This window comes from Triturus cristatus, chromosome 2_1 (assembly GCF_964204655.1).
Source record: "Triturus cristatus chromosome 2_1, aTriCri1.1, whole genome shotgun sequence".
NCBI classification, from domain to species: Eukaryota; Metazoa; Chordata; class Amphibia; order Caudata; family Salamandridae; genus Triturus; species Triturus cristatus.
Window position 1 is genome coordinate 1008012217 of NC_140581.1, and position 13431 is coordinate 1008025647.

Below are 13431 nucleotides of genomic sequence, written 5' to 3' on the forward strand. Positions count from 1 at the left end.
CAGTGATTATGTTGTGCAACCATCATGGATAAAATGAGGCACTACAATTCCCAGCAAGCACCGCACAGTTTCATATGGACAGCCCATCTAGGGGAGTGCGATTGATTATTTAAATGCTGGGATGAGCTGTAATTGCACACTACACTCGCCACACCTCTGAAGAAGAAAGTATTTCGAAACGCGTTAGGCACGTCAGAGTGGCTGACACTAAGACAGCATGTGGACTTTACCTGTATCAAATAGATGCTGTAAGCGAACTCTGTAGTACAAGTGCTTCTTAACCGGAGGGGCAACCCTGGACCCTGGAGCTTTGATATATATATATATATTACCTACTGGCGGTCGCCAGTAGGTAGTTATAGTTAGGACCCTGTTTCCATAGGAAAACCTCAACATTCTATTTGGAATAACTTTGGCGCCGATTGACGAATCCTCGCGAAATTCTCAAAATAGGTGGGGCGCTCCGCTCCGCTCCTTCCTGAAAGTCTCGGGGGGATTCGTCAAGCTGGGGCTGAGATAAAAGGGGGGTCCCAAAATGCGTTTTTCCCATGCATTTTTCCATAGGACCTTTAGACACAGCTACAGCCCGAACGGCTGAACAGAGTTACTTGAAATTTGGCAGAGAGGTAGTCCTCAGGTCAAGGAAGTGCCTTTTGTAGGTCTGGTGTAAATCTGTTCAGTAGTTTCTGAGAAAATAGCCTTTAAATCAATATATATCTGAGCCAGCTTACGGTGCGCTTACCGTGCGCTTACCGTACGCGTACGGTGACGTGTGCGAGCGCGATTCTGATTGGCTGTTAGATCTTAGTAAACATTCGAATCGGTCGAAACCAGGAAGCGGCGGCCGCCATTTTGTGTGTTTCACTCAGAAAAAAAAGGGTGATAAGTTGAAAAGGGGGCAAGGAAGAGAGTTACAGACCCCCTAACATTTGAAAGGGGGTCAAAGAAGGACAGAAAAGTACAAAAAAAACATTTATTAATTTTTTCAAAAAATCGCGGGGTACGCGTACGGTAAGCTTACCGTACGCGTACGGTAGAAAAAAAAATAAAAAATGAAATGAAATGCAGATTTAAGTGTTTAGATATTAGGGGGCTCTAAAAAGAGCCGTTGTGTTTATTAAGTGATTTTTTAGTGGTACCTACAAGTAAGTACCGATGCAGAGTCTAAGGTTCAAGAGGAAGACTCTGTTCCCTTCATCAGTGAAGTGTACACCATCTCCTCTATAAATGTCTTGCATGTCGTAACGCAAGTTGTTGTGGTAAATGGAACCCATACCATAGTCACGGAGGAAAGCAGAAACAGATTTGTTGACGTGCTTTCTTGCTTTGTCAATCTGTGGACAAAAATGATTGGACCAGTTCCATTTTTGCCTTTGGCATATGTTAGAAAACACAAAGGCAGTTTTAGGGAAAAGTGAAAACAGTTGTGCAAAGGTCTCCTTCATAAGCATTTCCAGACCTACCCCAGTCAAAGTGCCTAGGTCATTGCCACCACAGTGCACTATTATGAGGTCAGGGTGTTGGATTTGCATGAAGGATTTCACCAATGGCATTAATTGGTGCCACTTTAACCCTCTCTGACCAATCCATTTAATGTCTACATTTGGCAAAGCAAGGTCTCTCACCATACCTGTTTTCTCTGCAAACTTTTCACTCCAGAAAACATAGCTGTGCCCTACAATCCACACTGTGAACATCTTCAAAGGAGATCTGGATGCACTCAGGAGGTGTATTTCAGTAGAATGGGAAAATGAAATGAAAGACAGTTTGGAAATGGAGGCATACATATTTTTTTAAAATAAAATGAACTCATTGGCTGTTTCATACCATTCTACACTAAAAACTAGGCTGTGTGTGTCAATTTATAGAAGCATGTTTTGTATTGGTACAGAAAAATGTGTTACCAAAGAACATTAGTATGGATTTGCTGTTAGGTTAGAAAAGTCAAGCACTCTTGCTCATTGAAAATGAAACATTGTGTGGTGAACTTCTGACCTGACTGCAGACAGCAGTGTTCCATGAGCTGTTGCTATGGTAGCAGGCAGAAGTCAAGTTGGGGGAAGGGTACTAGGCTGAAGTCAAGTTGGGGGAAGGGTACAGTTGGAAAAGTGTTGGTTTTCATCCAATAGAAATGTGTGATTACATTTGAATAAAAGGGGGAAGCACTGAGATTTGAACCTAACATGTATATGTGTGGAAAAAGAGAGGGAAACTTTGCCATTATCTGGTTCTGCTGAGAGGAGAGAGGTGTACAGAACAGAGAGCCTGGCTCTGATAATCTGCTGTTTGAGTGCCACATTTCTTTCACAACTAACTAATTTTAAAGGTGAGTTAAGAGTTTGAGAGGGGATGTATATGGTAAATTAAGAAATGAATAATAGCATTGGAATTCCTTTTGTTGAAGTTGTGTTTATCATTTTGTGTTTTGGGAGAAATTTAAATGTGAGGAACATGTAAAATAATATGGACTATGTTTTCACCATAAATTAAGGTGTACTGGTATAAATAAGGAATACTTTTAGGGTTTGAGGTTCCAGTCAGTAATGCAAATACATTCAGCATCACTAAGGCTGGTTGCCCTTGCTGGAGTGTAGTCAGTCACCCAGGTTACACATGTTGCTGGTCTCAGAAAGCTGTTTGGTATTGCTCTGGTGATTTTACATTTGCATTAGATGGAAAGGGGGAGCTATTTTTTTATGCAGAAGCAGACTCTTAGCACACAGCCAGATGCTTATCCTGTGGAATCATGCACAGTATTCACAACCGAGTGGGGTTTGAGGTTGCAGTCAGTAATGCAAATACATTCAGCATCACTAAGGCTGGTTGCCCTTGCTGGAGTGTAGTCAGTCACCCAGGTTACAGATGTTGCTGGTCTCAAAAAGCTGTTTGGACATGTCCTTTTTTAAGAATCTGAAAAGTGGATTCAAAATGAGTCAGACTGTAAAAGTACTTATCACTTGCCAAAAAAAGAGTAGTAAGTGTGCTTTCAAATTGGCAAAGAAATTTCGTTTTCTGACTAATATGAAAACATGACTCTGTGTGCAAAGAGGAATTACAGGCAGAGATTTATTGTGTATTGCTTTGGTAATTTTACAGTTGCATTAGTAGGAAAGGGGGAGCTATTTTTTTGTGCAGAAGCAGAGTCTTAGCACACAGCCAGCTGCTTATCCTGTGGAATCATGCACAATATTCACAACCGAGTGGGGTTTGAGGTTGCAGTCAGTAATGCAAATACATTCAGCATCACTAAGGCTGGTTGCCCTTGCTGGAGTGTAGTCAGTCACCCAGGTTACACATGTTGGTGGTCTCAAAAAGCTGTTTGGACATGTGCTTTTTTGAGAATCTGAAAAGTGGATTCAAAATGTGTCAGACTTTAAAAGTACTTATCACTTGCCAAAAAAAAGAGTAGTAAGTGTGCTTTCAAATTGGCAAAGAAATTTCGTTTTCTGACTAATATGAAAACATGACTCTGTGTGCAAAGAGGAATTACAGGCAGAGATTTATTGCGTATTGCTCTGGTAATTTTACAGTTGCATAAGTAGGAAAGGGGGAACTATTTTTTTTCTGCAGAAGCAGACTCTTAGCACACAGCCAGCTGCTTATCCTGTGGAATCATGCACAGTATTCACAACCGAGTGGGGTTTGAGGTTGCAGTCAGTAATGCAAATACATTCAGTATCACTAAGGGTGGTTGCCCTTGCTGGAGTGTAGTCAGTCACCCAGGTTACACATGTTGGTGGTCTCAAAAAGCTGTTTGGACATGTGCTTTTTTAAGAATCTGAAAAGTGGATTCAAAATGTGTCAGACTTTAAAAGTACTTATCAATTGGCCAAAAAAAAGAGTAGTAAGTGTGCTTTCAAATTGGCAAAGAAATTTCGTTTTCTGACTAATATGAAAACATGACTCTGTGTGCAAAGAGAAATTACAGGCAGAGATTTATTGCGTATTGCTCTGGTAATTTTACAGTTGCATTAGTAGGAAAGGGGGAACTATTTTTTTATGCAGAAGCACACTCTTAGCACACAGCCAGCTGCTTATCCTGTGGAATCATGCACAGTATTCACAACCGAGTGGGGTTTGAGGTTGCAGTTAGTAATGCAAATACATTCAGCATCACTAAGGCTGGTTGCCCTTGCTGGAGTGTAGTCAGTCACCCAGGTTACACATGTTGGTGGTCTCAAAAAGCTGTTTGGACATGTGCTTTTTTAAGAATCTGAAAAGTGGATTCAAAATGTGTCAGACTTTAAAAGTACTTATCACTTGCCAAAAAAAAGAGTAGTAAGTGAGCTTTCAAATTGGCAAAGAAATTTCGTTTTCTGACTAATATGAAAACATGACTCTGTGTGCAAAGAGGAATTACAGGCAGAGATTTATTGCGTATTGCTCTGGTAATTTTACAGTTGCATTAGTAGGAAAGGGGGAGCTATTTTTTTAATGCAGAAGCAGACTCTTAGCACACACCCAGCTGCTTACCCTGTGGAATCATGCACAGTATTCACAACCGAGTGGGGTTTGAGGTTGCAGTCAGTAATGCAAATACATTTAGCATCACTAAGGCTGGTTGCCCTTGCTGGAGTGTAGTCAGTCACCCAGGTTACAGATGTTTCTGGTCTGAAAAAGATGTTTGGACATGTGCTTTTTTAAGAATCTGAAAAGTGGATTCAAAATGTGTCAGACTGTAAAAGTACTTATCACTTGCCAAAAAAAAGAGTAGTAAGTGTGCTTTCAAATTGGCAAAGAAATTTCGTTTTCTGACTAATATGAAAACATGACTCTGTGTGCAAAGAGGAATTACAGGCAGAGATTTATTGCGTATTGCTCTGGTAATTTTACAGTTGCATTAGTAGGAAAGGGGGAGCTATTTTTTTGTGCAGAAGCAGACTCTTAGCACACAGCCAGCTGCTTATCCTGTGGAATCTTTGAGATTGTTATTTTTTTTTTGCCCGCTGTTAAGTGATGAATGCAATTGCTTTCACGATTTATAGTGAAATGCAATATATTCTGAAAACAGCAAAAAAAGCAAAAAAATGTTTTTGGAAAATATGTAAATATGTGTACTGTATTATAAAATGTTTTATTAAATATTAATACTTTTTTCTTTTTTTTCAGATTGAGAAAGAAAATTTTCGAAAACTTGAACCATTTTTCTAGCAATTAAAATTAAATTTTAATTAATAAATAATTTTTTGAGTGGGTATGGTAAGTCAGAAATTTCATGGTCCCTTTTTTCCACTTCTCCACAATCACATTTTCAGTTTTTCATTGTAATCTCTCAAGGACCTTGTAATGTGGTAATTGATTTTTAGTGGGTTTTTAAAAAAAAATAATAATAATTACGCGTAAAAAAAAAATCAAAAAAAAGTTAAAAAAAACATATTAAAAAAAGTTGATAGGTAAGGTTGGCTCTTAAAAGAGCCGTTGTGTTCGTACAGGGACAGAGGAAAGAAAGAATGGGAATATTAGTCGGTAGGACAAATGTGCTGGTCTATTTTATTGTTAACTAGGGCAACACTGGTCTCCCTATGACAAATTAGACCATAACAAGTGGCGCACCGCATTGTAACCCTCGCAAACCGATGGTTAGTTTCCAGAGGACCAGAAAAAGGAGATGCTCCCCCCACAGATGAAGGGCTCAGCTGACCTGCCGAAGATGGACTCGGCCCTGCAGATGATGGACCAGGCTGAGCTGCTGTGGATGTGCTTGGTTGACTTACTGAAGGATTTCCTCCAGTATGTCGAGCATATGTCCTACCGTGTACATCATGAAGGTGTCTCAACATATTGTGATTCCCGAAGGAATACTTCTTGTTAGGATTCCCTCTTGAAAGTACACGGTCACAAAGCTTACAAGTCACTAAAGGTGCATTTACCTTTTTCTTGCCCTCTGGAAAAGAAAAATACTCCCATATGAAAGAGCTCTTTTGTTTCCTCCTTCTCTGCCTCAAGGTAGTGCTGCTAGCCTCACTCTCTGAAGAGGTCTGCTGTTCTGCCATCGTATCACAAAGACAACTCAGCTCCTTCTCCTAAGGGATCACAAGCAGAAATGAGGGGAATGGGTGTGGTGTAGGAGAGTTCTAGAACTGAAAGTAGTAAAAACCAATCAAAAGTGTTGTTTCTTGATCACATGACCCAACGTGCGCGTACGTTACGCTTACGGTGCGCTTACGGAGCGCTTACGGTAAAAGTACGCATGCGCGTAAAAAAGACACACGCACGTGCGCATGTGCAAAACAGGCACGCCCCTTCACTTCCACGTAACATGCGCGTGCAGCGAACGCGTTACGCGCCGCGTGCGCGTGACGCACGTCTACGCAAATTGCGTAACTGTACGCAAACAGCGTAGAAATCTAACGTACTAAAAGCAAGACATGCGCGTACGGTAAGCGCACGTTAAGAAAATACTAAAAAAAAAAAAAGAAAAGGGAAAAAAAGATTCACTATGTTATACTACTAAATCTTACCTGTTTAGTTTAAAAAAAAGGTAAAAATAAAAAATATATTGTAGAATTTTAACCATAGTCTTTAAAGAGGATATAAATTTAAAATAAAAATATGTAAAAAACATTGCAAAAAAAAAAAAAAAAAAAAGGAAAATATAAGAATTAGCATTTAAAAAACCTTGCAAATTCACTGAAAAAATCATGGGTTTCACACACGTTATAGTTAGGAATTAGCATTTAAAAAACCTTAGAAATTCAATGAAAAAACCAAAGGTTTCACACATGTTATAGTTAGCTGGACATTTCACTCGTAAAAAACCAATGAAATTTCCCCGTTATTGTTAGTTCAGCTAACTATAACTCGCGCGCCCGCAATGCACTGCTGATGACGTCACATATTACATCACTCATGACATGATCAGTGACATCACTCATGACATCACTGATGACATCTCAAATGACATCACTGATGACATCATCCTTGTGATAGAGTGGCAGACCTCCTCTCACCCTAATATAACCTTTGATACACACATTCAAAAATAGAGACTAAAATTTTCAAAACAATGGACATACCAATACCAGTTACAACAACCTCTTCAGTAATTCTAAGATCCACATACACATCCACTCATTCACCAACAGTCCTATACAGTCACTCATACATGTACTCACTCATCATATGCACTCATATACCTATACATCCTGTTACACAATGCCACTCATCCATAGAGTTACTCACACACATAGTCACTCATGCTAATAAAGAATCAAACATAAATTTACTTGCATATACAGTTATACACACACTACCACACTTACTTCTACGGAAACTTACACATACTTAGTCTTTTAAACAATCACTTATAGAAACACATACTTATTCATACAGGAACTCTTTCAATCTCTCACTCTCACATATACTCGCTTATATACACCAATAGTCACATATACTAGTTTAAAACATATGTAGTTACTCATAAAGACACTATTGAGACAGTCATTCACTCACTAACACACCCATACACTCACTCATCCACCCATAGAGTCCTGCCCACATGCTGTCTTCAACACATACAAAGAGTGAGTCACTCATTCATGCACCTATGCACTACGTAATACCCCCACCGAACCATGCAGACACTCAGACTGATACTCATAAAACCAACTAATAACCTATAGAGACACCCATGTAGCTACTCACCAACCCATGCAGCCACTTATACACAAAGTGAGAGACTGATACAGATATTTACATATTAAAACAATACTCACTAAGCCATGTATTCACTATGATACACTTAATCAGTCAGTTACACAATCAATTTTTCAAAAGCAAATCATCCATTTAGACACTTATATACCCATTTATTCTTCCATCGACCTTGAGATATACATATATAAAACATACTTAATTGTCAGAAAAACACACATTTACTGGATGATGTCATCAGTGATGTCATCAGTGATGTCATTTGAGATGTCATCAGTGATGTCATGAGTGATGTCACTGACCATGTCATGAGTGATGTAATATGTGACGTCATCAGCAGTGCATTGCAGGCGCGCGAGTTATAGTTAGCTGAACTAACTATAACGGGGGAATTTCATTGGTTTTTTACGAGTGAAATGTCCAGCTAACTATAACATGTGTGAAACCTTTGGTTTTTTCATTGAATATATATATATATATATATATATATATATATATATATATATATATATATATTCACTGAAAAAACCATAGGTTTCACACATGTTATAGTTAGCAGGACATTTCACTCGTAAAAAAACAATGAAATTCCCCCGTTATAGTTAGTGCAGGCAACTATAACTCACGCGACCGCAATCTTCTGTTGATGCTCATACTGTATTTAGACACTTATTTACCCATGTCTTCTTCCATTAATTTTTAGCTATAAATATATTACAAATATTTTTTTTTCAGAAAGACACATATGTCATCAGTGATGTAATATCTGATGTCATCAGCAGAGGATTGCGGTCGCGTGAGTTATAGTTGCCTGCACTAACTATAACGGGGGAATTTCATTGGTTTTTCACGAGTGAAATGTCCTGCTAACTATAACATGTGTGAAACCTATGGTTTTTTCAGTGAATTTGCAAGGTTTTTTAAATGCTAATTCCTAACTATAACGTGTGTGAAACCTATGGTTTTTTCTGTGAATTTCAAAGGTTTTTTAAATGTAAATTTTTTTTACCTCACAATTTTTTTTTTTTTTTTTTAATCTCTCCTTTTTGAAAAAATTTTTTAACCGTGCGCGCACGGTACGCGTAGTCGCGGAATCATTACGCGAAGATCGCAGAATTTTTCCGTTTACGCCGTGCGTGTACGCTACGCGCATTCGGCGATTTTTCGAAAAAAAATTACAATTCATTTTTGCCCTTGGGGGTCCTTCTGGGACCCCCTGACAAAGGCTAGGGGGTCAGGAACTGTCCACCCTGCCCCTTTTTCACGTTATCCACCTTTGTTTTTCACCCCCTCAGAATGCGAGAGACAAAATGGCGGCCGACGCTTCCTGGTTTCGACCGATTCAAATGTTTACTAAGATCTAACAACCAATCAGAATCGCGCTCGCGCACGGCGGCGTGCGCGTGCGGTAAGTTTTACCGTACGCGCACGGTGCGCGCTTATAGATATATATATGCTTTTAAATGCTATTTTCTCAGGAAATACTGAACAGATTTACACGAGACCTTCAAAAGGCACATCCCTGCCCTGAGGACTACCTCTCTGCCAAATTTCAAGTAATTCTGTTCAGCCGTTCGGGCTGTAGCTCGGACTAAAGGTCCTATGGAAAAATGCATGGGGAAAACGCGTTTTGGGACCCCCCCTTTTTCTCAGCCCCCACTTGACGAATCCCCCCGAGACTTTCAGGAAGGAGCGGAGCGGAGCGCCCCACCTATTTTGAGAATTTCGCGAGGATTCGTCAATCGGCGCCAAAGTTATTCCAAATAGAATGTTGCGGATTTCCTATGGAAACACGGTCCTAACTATAACTATCTACTGGCGACCGCCAGTAGATAATATATATATATATATATATATATATATATATATATAAATTCACTGAAAAAAACCATATGTTTCAGGGGTGTTATAGTTAGCTGGACACTTCCCTCGTACAAAACCCTAGAAATTCCCCCATTATAGTTAGTTCAGCTAACTATAACTCGCGCGCCCCCGCAATGCACTGCTGATGACGTCACATATTACATCACTCATGACATGGTCATGAGTGATGCCGTTTCAAAAGAAAAAAAATGGGGCCCCAGGGGGTCCTTCTGGGACCCTCTAAGCAACACTAGAGGGTCAGAGTATTTCTACCCTGACCCTTTACATCTTTCACACACTTATTCCCCTTACTTCTTCAGCCTCGCTTCTACCGAGGCACAAAATGGCTGCCAACAGTTTCTGGTTTCGAATGTGGACAGACACTTCACAGCCAATTAGCATTCAGCGCGTGATCGGGAGGGTGCACGCTTGGTTCGGGGAGGGTGCGCTTAGGGTGCGCGGATCCTCCGAGGCCATAGATATATCTATCTGTTTTACTGTAATTTTCTCAGAAACTACTGAACGGATTTACACCATTTATGCAAAAGGCACGAGTCTGAACTGAGGACTACCTCTTTGCCAAATTTGGTGTAATTCCGTTCAGCAGTTCGGGCTGTAGCTGCGTCAACAGGTCCTATGGGAAATTGCATGGGGAAAACGCGTTTTGGGACCCCCCTTTTTTCTCGGCCCCCGCTTTACGAATCACCACGAAACTTTCAGGATAGGAGCGGACCGGAGCTGGACAAAAGTTTTGAAAATTTCGCAAAGATTCGTCAACCGGCGCCAGACTTATTTGGAATAGAATGTTGTGGATTTCCTATGGAAAATAGGTCCTAACTATAGCTACCTACTGGCGACCGCCAGTAGGTAATATATATATATATATATATATATACATACAACAACACTCCGTCTCGTAAAATGAAGATCTCTCCTCAAGAAACAGAAGCAAACCCAAGGTGCGGTGAAAAGAATTCCAATTATTTATTTAAATATAATGGACACCATCTCTGCCATATATAAATACATATAAACCTTTTCTTAAATATAACTAAGGTTTAACCTTTGTTTTTTTCATGGAGTTTCAATGTTTTTTTTACAAATGTTTTATAAAAATATGTTTCAAATCATAGAGTCCAGTGTTGCAAGTGTGGAGGGTCATACAGCACAGTGGAGGAGAGTGTTGTAAAGCCTATTGTCATAGACTGATTGTAGTATTGTATATTAGAATCAAGTGGAGTAGAGTAGAGTGTAGTACCATATTTTACAGTACATGGTGTCTCATATTGTGGAGTCAAGTATCGTAGACTGGAGTAGCGATTTGTACAGTGGAATGGTGTGTCAGACAGTAGAGTAGGGTGTTGTAAACTGTAATAAACTGGAGCACAATGTTTTAGAGAGGAGTAGGGTGAAGAAGAGTATCATAGATTGGAGTACCGTCAAGTGGAGTGTCATAGAGTACAGTGGAGGAGCGTGACAGAGTTTAGTGTCATGCCATATAGTGCATTGGAGTAGCATAGAGAGAAGTTGAGTGGCGTGTCAAGTGTCATACACTGTAGTACAGTGGCATAGAGTGGATGGGTATAGAGTGTAGTACAGTGTTGTAGAGTGGAGTTTCATACAGTGGAGTAGAGTGTCAGACAGTGTAGTGGTGCAGAGCAGAGTATAGTACAGTGGCATAGAGTGGGATAAAGTGTAGTAGAGTGAACTATACTGGAGTAGACTACATTGGAGTGGTATAGGGTAGAGTGGATTAAAGTGTCTTAGAGTGGAGTGGCGTGTCGTAGACTATATTGGCATGGAGTGCAGTAGAGTGGAATGATGTAGCATACTCTTGAGTAAAGTGTCATAAACTGGAATACCATGTTGTACCATAGAGTGTAGTGTGGTGTCATACAGTATTGGAAAGTGATATAGACTACAGTAGAGTAGAATGGCATACAGTCTAGTTGACTTTGTTAGAGCGGAGTGGTGTACAGGACAGTACAGTGTTGTAGAGTGCAATACAGTGAACAACTATAGAGTATTATAGAGTACAATGGCATTGAGTGGCACAGAGTGGAGTTGCGTACAGTACAGTAGTGGAGTACTATGTAAGAGTAGAGTGGAGTACACGGGCGTGCAGTGGCATACAAGGGGCTGTGTACAGTGTCATATAGTAGACTAGAGTATCATGGAATAGTGTGTTGTACACTGGCATACAGTATACTACAGTGTTGTACAGTGGTATAGACATGAATAAAGTGTCATAGAGTGTAACAGAGTGTAGTGGAAGGTTGTAGAGTAGAGTTGCATAGAGTAAAGTAGTGTGTGGAAGAACAATGGAGCTGCGTAGCGTGTACTGTTGCATAGTAGGGTAGTGTGGGGTAAAGTCGCATACAGTGGAGTAGTCAAGTGAAGTGCTGTACTGTAGCGTGGAGTAAAGTACGGTAGAGTTGATGGTGTGTCATAGAGTAGAGTGCAATTGAGTGGAGTATGCTGGCTGAGCGTAGGTATTAAACTCTTATAAATTGGAGTGGGGTCTAGGACAGTAGAGTGGAGTGCTGTGTTGTATAGAAAAAAATTGTATAGTGAAATAGAGTGTTGTACAGTTAGAGTTAGAGTGGAGTATAGAGTTGAACAGTGGAATGTACGGGGATACAGTGCAGTAGAATGTCATAGAGTGCTATGAAGTGTGGTAGACTTTTATAGAGTGGAGGAGGATGTCACACAGTGGAGCAGCGTAAAATGAAGTAGCATACACCATAGTGGTGTAGAGTGGATTACCGTAAAGTGGAGTAGCATACAGTGACATACTGCACAGTGGAAAACTGTATAGTGAGGTGTTGAAGAGTAGAGTGGTGTACAGTGGTGTACCATAGAGTGGGGTCGGGTATAGTGGATTATCATATAGTGGGGTGGAATATACTGAAGTGGTATAGCGTAGAGTCAGGAAACTGTTATCAATAGGAGTGGCATCTCATACAGTACAGTGGAGTGTTGTGTTCTACAGTGTTGGAAACTGTTATAGAGTGGAGCAGACTGTTGTACAATAAAGTGTACGGGCATAGAGTCCCATGCAAATTTGGATAGTGGAGAGTACGGGATAGAGTGGAGTAGAGTCAAGTAGAGTAGAATAGAGTGTGGTAGAATTTTGTGAAGTGGAGTTATATAGAGTGGAGGAGAGTACACTGGAGTGGCTTAGAGTGGAGTACCTTACAGTGGAGTGGGTTAAAGTGGAATATGGTACAGTGTAGTAGTGTAGACGGGAGTGGCATACATTGGAGTGGCATAGGGTATAGTGTAGTAGCGTACAGTGGAGTGGTGTAAAATGTAATAGAGTGTAATGGAGTTGCATGCTGTGCAGTGGCCTAAAGTGTAGTGGTGCAGACTAGAGTAGAGTACTCTGGAATGGGGTAGAGTGTAAAAGTATACAGTGAGGTGCCATACAGTGGGGTGGCATCCAATGTAATAGAGCAGAATGGAGTGGGGTAGATTGGATTGACATACACTGGAGTCGCATAGAGTGGAGTAGCATAGAGTAGAGTGGCATACAGTGAAATATTAAAACCTCGAACCGTGGCTAGATTACATTTGCGCAAAATCAACATTCGTTAAAATGAAAAGTAAGTTAACAAGATGCTCCAGGGAACAGAAGGGAAAACAGCCACTTGAATCCCAAGATCCTTGGTTACAAACAGTAACCAAAGATAAGTACAAAGACAATGAGTTCTTCCCGAGCAAAAAGGAATCAGTATCCAAAATGAGAATAGCGATTATGCAAAGATAGAGTCCAATCCATGGGTATCAGAAGTGTTCTTCTTTATTATCTCTGTTGTCAGGATCTCCCCTCATGGGTTTTGCATAGAAAATCGTATTTTACACACAGACCAATAATGTTTGCAGCCAACACGTGTTCCGTCTGAGGGCAAGTGG